We start from the raw sequence: 11,857 nt of genomic DNA, 5'->3' as shown, positions 1-11,857 counted from the left end.
TTAAAACATTAAGTGATGGGAGATTGAAGGAGCATTCTTTATGGAGTTTATTTTGACTTATGAGGTGATATCTATAAACAAAATGTGTTTTGTTTAAATCAAATATTAATTTGTAGTTAGATATACTTAATATAAATAATTCAAAATATATTTGTTTAATATTATTCTTGTATCTATTTTAGGCTTAAGTTCATGTATAAATCTAAAATGCTTTTAAATTGATAAGATATAATTTATTGAATTTTTGTTCCAGTTGCATATAATTGATATGAATATTAATTTTATTCAATATAACATCTCTTTCTTATATTTATCGTGTGACTTTTTATTTTTATTATATGTTATACTTAAATACATAATTTTATATAAGTCTAAGAAACACATTTTCTAGGTACACAGAACGCTTTAAATTTTATGCTCATGTTGTCAACAAATAGTGCTCAAACCTACCAACACAAACAAATAAAAAATGAAAACAAAGAACTCTCAAGAACACCTAAACGGTTAAACAAAAAATTAGTAGGAAATAAAACACACATGTTTCAATTCAAGTCTGAATGAACTTCTATCTATATCCACTATCAAAATTTTACCTAATAATAAATATTACACTTCAAGGTTTCTCTCGAAGTAAACTGTTAACTCTAAGTTAATTATTACAGTTCATACAATATCCACTTTATTAAAAAAAAATAACTGTCAAAATTAACTACAATAAATCATGTTAGATCAATTGAAAAAGACATGTGAACACTACTTCATAATAATATGAGCTCAAAACATCAAACCACACGAACTCTAATAATAATAAAAAAAATTACAACTTGTATAAAGTAGATGGTATGATATCCTCTAATATTTTGAATACATAAAAAAAGACAAATGATATAGTTAAAGAAAGAAAATCTTTTACCTCTAGATATTTTTAAACTATAATATAGTATATTGCATTAAAGAATCTAAAATCCTTAATCTAGATTTTCCTAAACCAATTTTAACAACATCTCTTTAATTACTTATGTTTGTGTAACCGGATAGTTTTATAACTTATTATTTAAATTTAACAGAAAATTTGGTGCATGTTATGAATGGGTGTCACAAAATGTTATTCATCAGAACCACCATATCAGTAAAATGGTTTGCTGAGAAGTTAGGAGAGACATGTTTTAGTTATTGAATATTTGTGCTATTTTTTAATTGAAGGTGTAATTTGCTGTCTATGTAAAATTGGATGATTAATATTAATTGGTTAAAAAGGATGAATTCCGAGTTTAAAAATCTCTATATTGTCGAAGCCACTTTTGTTAAAAGCAAAAGCTGTAGCTACATTTTTCGTTTTTCGTTTTTTAAAGAACGTGATTTCAAAGTCTCATTTTAATAGCGAAGTAAAAAAAGTTATATTTAAAAGGTGTGCCTATATATATATAACTTTTACCTTTTTCTTTTTCTTTTTTAAGTGCGGATTCATCTTTCACTTTTTTTCACCAAAATCCTTTTCTTAAGAACAATTATGCATGTACCAATTTATATATATATATATATATATATATATATATATATATGTATGTTTGGGTATAAATCGATGATAATAATATTTCAATTTGTATAACTATTTTTTTTTAACTAGTATTTTCTTCTTCTTTCTTTATCGGCAATAACTAGTATTTGCTTACAACATAAAAAATAATGACAGCTTAATATATTTAGTTATGCGTCTTACTTATTAAGGTCAAAATGAATGCATCTAATTTTTTTATATATTGTGGTTGCAATCAGGTGACTATAATTTTTTTTGCAATTTTTAATGATGTTCATATCAAGAAAATGTTGTTCAATTAAACAATAGCTCGAAGTTGCCACATAAAAAAAGTATCACAAATTTAGATACAGTGTTATAATAATAGATACCACTAATACCATTTCTCAACCAAATTAATTTTTTTTATTTTGAAAAATATGTTGTGATTATAAAACTTTGAATCCGATTGAAGAATAATATCAACAGATAGTAAAAACACCACCATTGACTACTTTATGCTTAATATATGTATAATTTTTACATAATTTCTTTTATTTATTTTTGTTCCGATTTCAGCTAAAGGCAAAAACAAAATTCACTAATCTATATATTCTTCAAATAAATTTGGAGTACCATCTTAAAAATTAACATCCGCATTTTTAAATATACATGCAATATCTAATTAACATATAAACATATATAAATTGTATCTCAAAATATATTACTTTTCATATGAATTTTAATATATACACAAAAGTTTACAAACAAAACATTCAAAAATAAAAATATGTGTTCCTCTGGTTGCTCATTGGGGAACTATATCACCTACAACTTCATCTGCTCCTTTGGAAATTAATATTATCATCACAGATTAAAGAAAAAAACATAAAACAAAGAACAAGGTAAACTAACTATTTTTAAAAATTCTAATATAAATTTGAGTTTTAAGAACAAACATAATCCATCAAATTCTCATAATTTATACAAAGTCATTAAGTGCCTATCACATTTATCTTCCACATTATTCCTGTTAGATTTCTACTGACTCACATACTCAGACGTTTGACTTTACTTCCGAAGACTCGTGTATTGAAATTTGCATTCAGAGACCTACACCTGTCATACTACTCATTGTGAATCCACACAGTCATGCACATAGTCATCTCAATATCTCATCATCTCATCACCTCATATGACAGAGTAAATCCATTTGATTTGCTATGATCAGTTCTTTCAAACCTCAGACTCAGCCAAATGAACCTCCTTCGACTCTCACCAACTGAATAACTTCATCTATGTAATTTCATTATATCATTTGAGTCAGGATCATCTCATTCACAAGACACTCACAAATCAATACACCCTAGTAACAAATCTCATCACAGTATTTCCTTTCCTGGAAATACCATGTCTTAATCACACTTTCATATCATTTCATACCTCATGTAACATATCAATATATCATTCAATCACATAATATTTTAAACTTTTCTAAACAATCCAAATATCTCAAAAATCACTTAAACATATAATTAGGTTTCTTTAATCATATTTTTAAATAAAATTTAGAATTTCCACTTAAAAGTAATAAGCAATAATACATTAGGCTTTCAAAAGCAAAATTAAAAATTTTAAGTTTTTTTTTACAAAGAGTCTAGCTTGAGCGAGAATTCGCTCGCTTGAACGAGAATGAGTCTCGTCCAAGCAAAAAATTTCTCGCTTGAGCGAAATTCAACCTGAGAGTGGTGACTTTTTACGGTAAGTGCACCGTGTTTGCCAGAAGTAATAATTGTCCCTAAGGACGGATATCGATCCCACAAGGAACAGTGAATATTATCGAGTACAATAATCGCTAAATATAAAAACAGAACAATTAAAAGAGTTTTGAATTAATTGTGTTGGCACTAATCAATAAGAAAACAAACAAAGAATTAGTTGCTTTAATTGGAAAAATAGCGATTAGGTTTCATCTCTCCCACTCTCATGTATTTTGATTAGCATGTTAATATTGAGTTCTTTGATTGAAATTGATGCCCGTAGAAAATTCATTTATATCGATCTCTCGCATATAAAATCCTTAAGAATGTTTCCTAAATATCGATCCCTCACATATTTATAAAAACAACTTAGAATCACACTCTGACGTTAATGGCAATTAACATTTCAAGTTTATCCCTAGCACTTAAATATGCTAAGTATTGATGTTTAGGTTCAAACCCTAAAAATACCTCTAGGTCAGATTTAAGATTCTCAATTTGTTACAAAAAGTTAAAGTAAAACAACAATACCAATATCACCTCAATACTCAATACATAAAGAGTTTGAGCAGATTACTCCCGATCCCAAAGAGCAGAATTAGCTACGCATACTTCTAGCACCTTCCATTCTTCCAATTGGTTACAATTCACTCTATGGTGTTTTCCTCTCAATCTGGCACACTATAGTTGAGCCTTTAGCCCTCTATTTATCCTAGTTTTCTAGGGTTAGGTTGCTTCCTATGTCGCGCTAATGGAGTAAATGATAAAACATAAAAAAGGCTTAATCTTTCTTTGCATCTTTTTTCATTCTGGGACCTTCTATCTTTATCTTTTTAGCTCGAATCATTCATCTTTAATCCAAATCTCCAATCTTCCTTAGAAATATGCAATTAACACCAATTTTGGGAATAAAATACTCTTATTCAAATAAATATCATAAAAAATATAAAAAGGTATAAGTTCATAAATTATGGATTATTTCATATGTAAATTAACAATAAATCCTCATAAGTGCCTATATTTTAATATGAAATATTACTGAAATTAGACACTTATCAGAGAGCATCCAGAATTTCATGATATGTCTCGCTTAGGTGAGATTACTTCTCACTTGAGCGAGAATGGACCAAAGAGTACCTCATTTTTTCACTTTATGCTCGCTTGAGCGAGATATGTAGAAACATATGCATAAATCAGTTATATTGCTGAAACAAATGTCCTTCAACCCATAATTTTAATAATCTACACATTAAATTAACAATTCTTACTCATATAAGCTTTCTAAGTCAATCATCATTTAAGATCAAACAACAAATTCTCATTTCATTTTAAGTAATTCAACAACTATTCAAATCCAATTCAATTCATTTATATTACCATCCAAACACTTGCAATTATCAATCACAAAAACTTTCAATGACTTATTTGCCTTAAATCAATATATAGCATTCAAAATCAACCATTTCAGTACATATATTACTTTACTCTTAAAAGAGACAATCCTACACGCAAAAATTGAAATTGATGACCACATCACCCCCACATTTAGATCTTCTAACCTATGGTTCTATTAAATAAAATAATACTAGCTTTCCTGAACTTGAGTAGATGCTCACTAAGAGCTCCAAATCTCCAAAAGCTTAAAGATAACTTAATCTGCACCATAGAGCCCAAATAAAAAAAAAATCTAATTATAACAGTAGGACCTTGAGCCAACAAAGATTAACCCTTAAGCTAAAAGAGTCACATGCAAAGCATAGACGAAGACAACCTAACAAGTTCAAAATTTGATTCAAAGAGAATAACAAAAATGAACTTACTATATTAGAGATTATGATTGGGCAGTCGTGTAGTCTTCACTGCCAGGAGTCTAATGATGGACTCCTATCGTCAAACGGATGAACAAGGAAGTCAAAATCTTATAGAGAGAAAATGAAAAAAGAAACTTCTAGAAAGATGACGCTTCTTTTGAAATGAAACCTGAATAACTGAATTTTCTATTTATATGCTCTTTTTATTTTAATAATAAAATATTCAGATTTCATAAATATATCACTTTTATTTTATTCTAAGGTTATTTTCTAGATCCTTAAAAAAAATATGTAATAAAATTTAAATTTTTAAAGTGAAATTCTAAATTTAATTTTATAATAACATAGATTATAATTATTCTAACCAAAAAATATGATGACGTCAATTACTAAAACACAAAATCTGTTGTGTTTTTTTTCTTACTATCAGAGTTATAAAAAATAGTGTGGTTTGATGATCCAATAGATCAAATGGAGATAAACTCATAAAATATTACTTAAAATAAATCGGGTTAATCTAACTTCATTCGACAAGTTAAATAGGCTAACTTAAGTCTGAAAAATGTTGGAACAAAATTATTCATAGAACTATACAATCTAATTTTATGATATATTATTATTTTATTTTATTATTTATCATTTTAAGAAAATACTTAAATAATTTTTTTTAAATATTATTTTTCTCAAATGACTCTACCAACATTATTATTTTATTTTATTATTTATCATTTTAAGAAAATACTTAAATAGATTTTTTTTTAAATATTATTTTTCTCAAATGACTCTACCAACATTATAACAAAATCCTATAAATAGAACAAGAATAAGAAAGATGAAGGGAGAAAAAATGAATTACTTCAAGTCCAAGAGATAACATTGATAGATGGTCAATCATAGCATTTGAGGTATTGTCCAGTTTGGAGGTTGGTGTTTCATCATGATTTTATCTCACTAAATTGAAGGAGAAAGAAATATATAAATTACTTTTGACCTCAACTTCTAAATTATGTGGGACTATATTAACCTACCAAAACAATGATTACATTTTTAAAATTATTTTATATATTCTTCTTTATACTCTCATGACTACTTAACTTGTCGAAGTCTTGAGTACATTGATTTAAAGACCAACAAGTAAATATATATAGTCTAAAGGTCGATATCCTATAATGAATGATCCATTTAATTAAATATATCTAAGTATTGTTTTTTTTATTTTTTTTTATTTTACTCTTTTAAAGGTATCATCAACCAATTCACATTGACAAATTTCAATTAAAAAGAAATACAATATGAAAATTACGATGATAAGTGGAATACCTAATAAACTCAAGTGACACAATTGAAATCTAAAAGACTAAAAACGCATCAGAAAGATAAAAATATAATCAAACCAATTATTGATTAAATTTGATTCAATCGAAACACTATTTTTTTAAATTATTAATTGATATTACTTATGATTGAGACTTTGGTTATAGAAAAAAGAAGAAGCATAAACCAAAATCAATTTAGGATTGTCTTAACATAGGTTTTCGAGATTTAACATAGGTCTTGGAGATGTAACTGCGTCAATTTTAAGGTTATTGCCAAGTATAAGATGCTAGTTTCTATTTTTATTATAGAAATACTTTTTATATTATAAAGTAAATTTTCGTTGGAAACTATAAAATCACGACTTTCGATAAAAAAAAGAGATACATATATAAGGAAAAAATGCTTGATAAAACAACTTTTTTAGAGATAAATATTGGTTTTTACAGTTTATGCCTAAATTGATGTGTGTATACATATATATATATATATATATATATATATATATATATATATAATGCACAACTTTTTTTGTCTAATTAGAAGCTTACAAGTAAGAGGAGAGTTTAATATATGAGATAAAATAATGTAGCAGTAACTATTAAATCTAAGTTTATGATGCAAATTAAATTGTACCTTCTGCAGTTACCCATGTCGCGTTAGAACTACCACAAAAATTAACATTTAGAAAATAAATAAATAGTTATTATTGCCTTGCATTAAAACACCACAAAATTAATTGCAAAATCTTAAACTTTGAAACTGGATTGGAACCTTACGTAAAGCCTAACATTACGTCAACCCAATCACACACAAATTGGTGAAAAAAATATCTCTGTTTTATTCATTTTTTTTCCAAAACACACACGATCCAAAATAAAAGGAGAAAGGAATGATCTAAATAAATATTAACATACGTACAGATAAAATTCTGATAATATATTACCCAAATATATATTTGGAATTCGAAATTATAATAATAGTAGTAATAATAAAACTTATGTTAATGTAGAGATAAATATTATATGATGTAAATGTCAATACATTAAAAATATAACTCTTCAACTTCTTTATCGTAACTCATTTATTCCAAAATCTGATTTGTAGCTGAAAAGTCATGAAATATTTATACCGATAAGATTTTTAAATAGAATAAGTTCATTTTTACTCTAAAGATCATTTGATCTCTGTTTTCTTTATAATTTAGCCATCAATCTTGATGGAGACAGTTGAGAAAAATGTTCATCTCAACCTATTTTATCATATACTAAATTTTGATGATGTTTGGATAACTTATTTTAGATCTCTAGATTTTAGAGAAATTCCTTTACTTGAACAAGAATTTTCTCGGAATAAGAAATTACAGGTAAGGGATTTTTTAATAGAATCTTAGATAACTAATTTAGATAATATGTTATTCTAGTAACTATATGCATGTTAGGTTATAAAGTTAGTTAAACTGAATTTGATTATGAATTTATATGAATTTGATATATATATATAATATTTATTTGAGAAATCTTAAATTATGTATGTATGAATGATTGATATGCATTGTATGTGAATGATGTGTTGTATGTGAATGATATGTGTTATATGTGATTGATGAAAGTTTGCATGAACTTGATGTCATACATTCGGGGTAATGTATGAGATGTTTTAGTACATTAAGTATGAGAAGCCTATGAAGAGAGATTCTTTGGCTTCACAAATAATCTAAGTCACATAGGCTAAGGTATCACTTTGTAAGAAGTTGGAGAGAGAATTCATACACAATGTGATCGCTTCTAGTCACACAATATTGATGTTAGGACCTACCCTGATCTGATTGGAGTAGATTAGATGTTAGTCTCTGGTAGACACATACTTAATGAGTCTTCCGAAAAAGAATCACTACAAGAAAATATGAAATTACATACCGATTATTACATACGGATAAAAATTCGTATATAAAGTGAAAGTTACATACGAATATTTACAAACAGATTGTATTCAATGTGCAAATAGACATTACATACATATTTTTCTACATGTAAACCAAAGATAATTACATACCATTATAATTCGTATATAACTTTGATGCCATGAAAAGGAAATAATTACATACGTATATAATTCGTATATAAGATATTTAAAATTTAATTAAAATAAAAATTATTACATACAGATATAATCCGTATGTATGGTATTTAAAAATTTCATTAAAAAAAACTATTACATATGTATATAATTTGTATGTAACTTATTTTAAATTTAAATAAAAAATAATAAAAAATGTTACATATGAATTATATTTATATGTAATGCATTAAAAATTTAATTAAAAAAAATTGTTACATACTGATATAATTTATATGTAACTTATTTTAAATTTAATTAAAAAATAACAAAAGGTGTTACATACAAATTATATCAGTATATAATGTATTAAAAATTTAATTAAAAAAATTGTTATATACTAACTTATTTTAAATTTAATTAAAAAATAAAAAATGTTATATATAAATTATATGTAATGTATTAAAAGTTAATAATATTAATAATATTTATAATCATTACTGAATTGATTCATGCTTGAAAGAAAATCTAAATCTTTCACGCTCTTGAATTGTTTGATGTGCCACTCATAACGAAAATAAAATAAAATGAAACCTTTTATGTTGTGTTTGGTCTCTTATATTTGGCAGTTTTGTGCTTGTGTGTTAAGTCAACCAAAGGTTCTAAGTCGCTCAATTGAATTTCAACATTATATATATCATGAACCGCCAAGTATGTTTGAAAACTTAAACTCTTTACGTAGTATAATGTGCCGACATTATCTTGAGATTTTCGGTCAAAGTAACTAAATACTAAAATAAGAATATCTCAACATCTTAAAGGCAAATAAAAAGATAAATTAGACAGACTTGTACACAATGTCAAGATTAATATGAAAATTAATTACTAAAATTATATTAATTTAAAATTTATAAACATGAAAATTCAACTCGTCCAAATAAATATTTAAATAATATTATATTAAAATATATTTATTAATATTTATTACACACTCTAATTTAAGAGTAACTTACTTTGATTCCTAACCGAGACCCGAGAAGTGAAGTGGACAATAGAAGACAGAAAACGATTTTCTACTGTTCTGTGTAAGAACAATTTAAGCATAACCTGTAAATAAGGCTACGGAATTAAGTTTTTAAGGTAATTTACCTCTTTATATTATTTTATATTATGATGACTTTTAAGTTTAATTTAATATCATTTAAGGGGTGAGGTTTGCACCCACCCACTTATATACAATGAATTGTCTTTATCTCTAGTCGATGTAGAATCTTCAACACAAATCCCTCACGTCAATGTGACAGTTCATGTGTGGGATAACATATTGTGGGTGATCCAATAACGGTCCGATAGTGGGTGACCTGATAAGTCCAACAAACACTCGATAGGATAGACTTGAAAATAGCTCTAATACCATATTATGAAGTGGACTTTAAGTTTAATTCAACCTTATAAAACCGACTCATGAGATGAAATTTGTATCCAATGAATTGTTCTCATCTCTGATCGATGTAAGATTTAAAACACTTTAGCTCTTTCAAATTCCAATGTGAGAAACACCAGTGAAAAGAGTGATGGAGTACTTTACTTTATCATCATTGGTAAATCGAAGGCATGAGGAAAAAGGCAATTAAGTTTGTATTAAACTCCATGTTTGCACGGCTGCACCTCATCAACCCCTGCCATAAAAAATGATGAGTTGAAATGTCCCCATTAATGGAGGTTGGTTGTGACATGTCCCCTGGTAGAGTTGGTAAGCAGATTTTATCAATCAACCCCATAATTTGTACTTCCATAGCATTTTCATTCAGTTCCTTTCCAATTAAGAGAAGCATTTGCTTTACATACATAGAACAAGTACTCCATTCAGATTCAACCTTAATATACATACATCTGTTTAAGTCATCATCAGCTTTTGGCAATTCATTTTTTTAATTCATGCTCTTTGTTGCATGCATGCTGTGGCAAACTTTGGCAACAACCTTTACCAATGCTGGTTATGTTGACAGCAGAATTATGTAATCATGGTTGTTGCTAGTTTCATTTTTTTATCCATGGTTATGGGTTTTATCTGATTATAATTGTCACCAGCATCCTCCAATCATTGTCTTTGCTAGGTTTGATTAACATTTTCATCAGTACCCTCCCATATATAATGCCTTTGCTGCCATCCTCTTGTCACTCTCACTGTCACTGTCTCTATTCTTTAATTTCCCATCATCACCACTCAACCTTTGCCTTTCTCATCGCCAATTAAGGGATGGATGACTCGGATTTACATAACAGCAAACAATCATAAAGCTTCAATTTTATTATATATATTTATTGAAATGTTAACTGTATTAATAGTATTTTTTTCAAATATTAGTACAAAAATACACAAGATAAATTTTACTTAAATAATTAACACTTTCCAGAACTTTGGTAAATTTATAATAGAAATTTTATATTTGTCTTTTACAAAAATATTAGTCAACAATCATTAGAACTTTTTTTAAAATACGTTGAAAATTTATATATATTTATGTTGTGCTAATAGTGATTGTCATGAAACACACGATCACGTACCTCACACCCCAGGATTAAATACACTAGTTTCTCAATGTCCAAAAGCAATAAGAAAAAATAGAGTATAATTTTTTTGTAAAAAGGAAATGTTTACCTGTGTCTCCAAACTTAACTTTAAATATGTAATATATCTATATTTAAGGCTGGTTATTTGGGATTGTTTTAATAAATTAAATAGATGTGTATTTTTTTTTTATGTATTTATTCATTACAAGAAAATCATGAAATAAAAATCAATTTTAAAAATAAAAAATAATTAGTTATTATAGTAACTAAATTATAAACCATTTTAAAGACTAAAAAATTATAGATCATTTTAAATGATTTAGGGTTTAACTACCAATTATTTAGATTCTAAATTTAATAACAAAAAAACATTGGTAGCTAATTAAATACCAATGTAAAAACTATTTAACAATAATAAAAATTAATTTAGAAACCAAAAGTTTTTTTAGTTTTTAAAATGATCTCTAATTTAGTCACTATAACAACTAATTATTTTTTATCTCTAAAATTGGTTTTTATTCCATGATTTTCTTGCCGTGGTCTAATTTTATTTATTATGCACTTTTGTTTATTTTCATAAACAAATCCCATTTACTTATTTCAAAATTATCTATTTTAAGTTTAAACAAAGATTAGGTGATAAAAAAATTGAAAGGTTTTCGCAATAAAGACTATAAAAGGAAAAATAAAATATTTAATAAAATAATTTACATAATTATAGTTAAAACTATATTCTTTAAAAATGATGATTGCATTCGTTTAAACAGGAATAATTATATTGTTTTCAGCAAAACATCATTTAAAGTCTACGAGGACAATGTACT

Source organism: Phaseolus vulgaris, chromosome 3, assembly GCF_051622355.1.
Source record: "Phaseolus vulgaris cultivar YP4 chromosome 3, ASM5162235v1, whole genome shotgun sequence".
Taxonomy (NCBI): domain Eukaryota; kingdom Viridiplantae; phylum Streptophyta; class Magnoliopsida; order Fabales; family Fabaceae; genus Phaseolus; species Phaseolus vulgaris.
The sequence above is the reverse complement of the archived record's forward strand: the minus strand, read 5'-3'. Positions refer to the sequence as shown.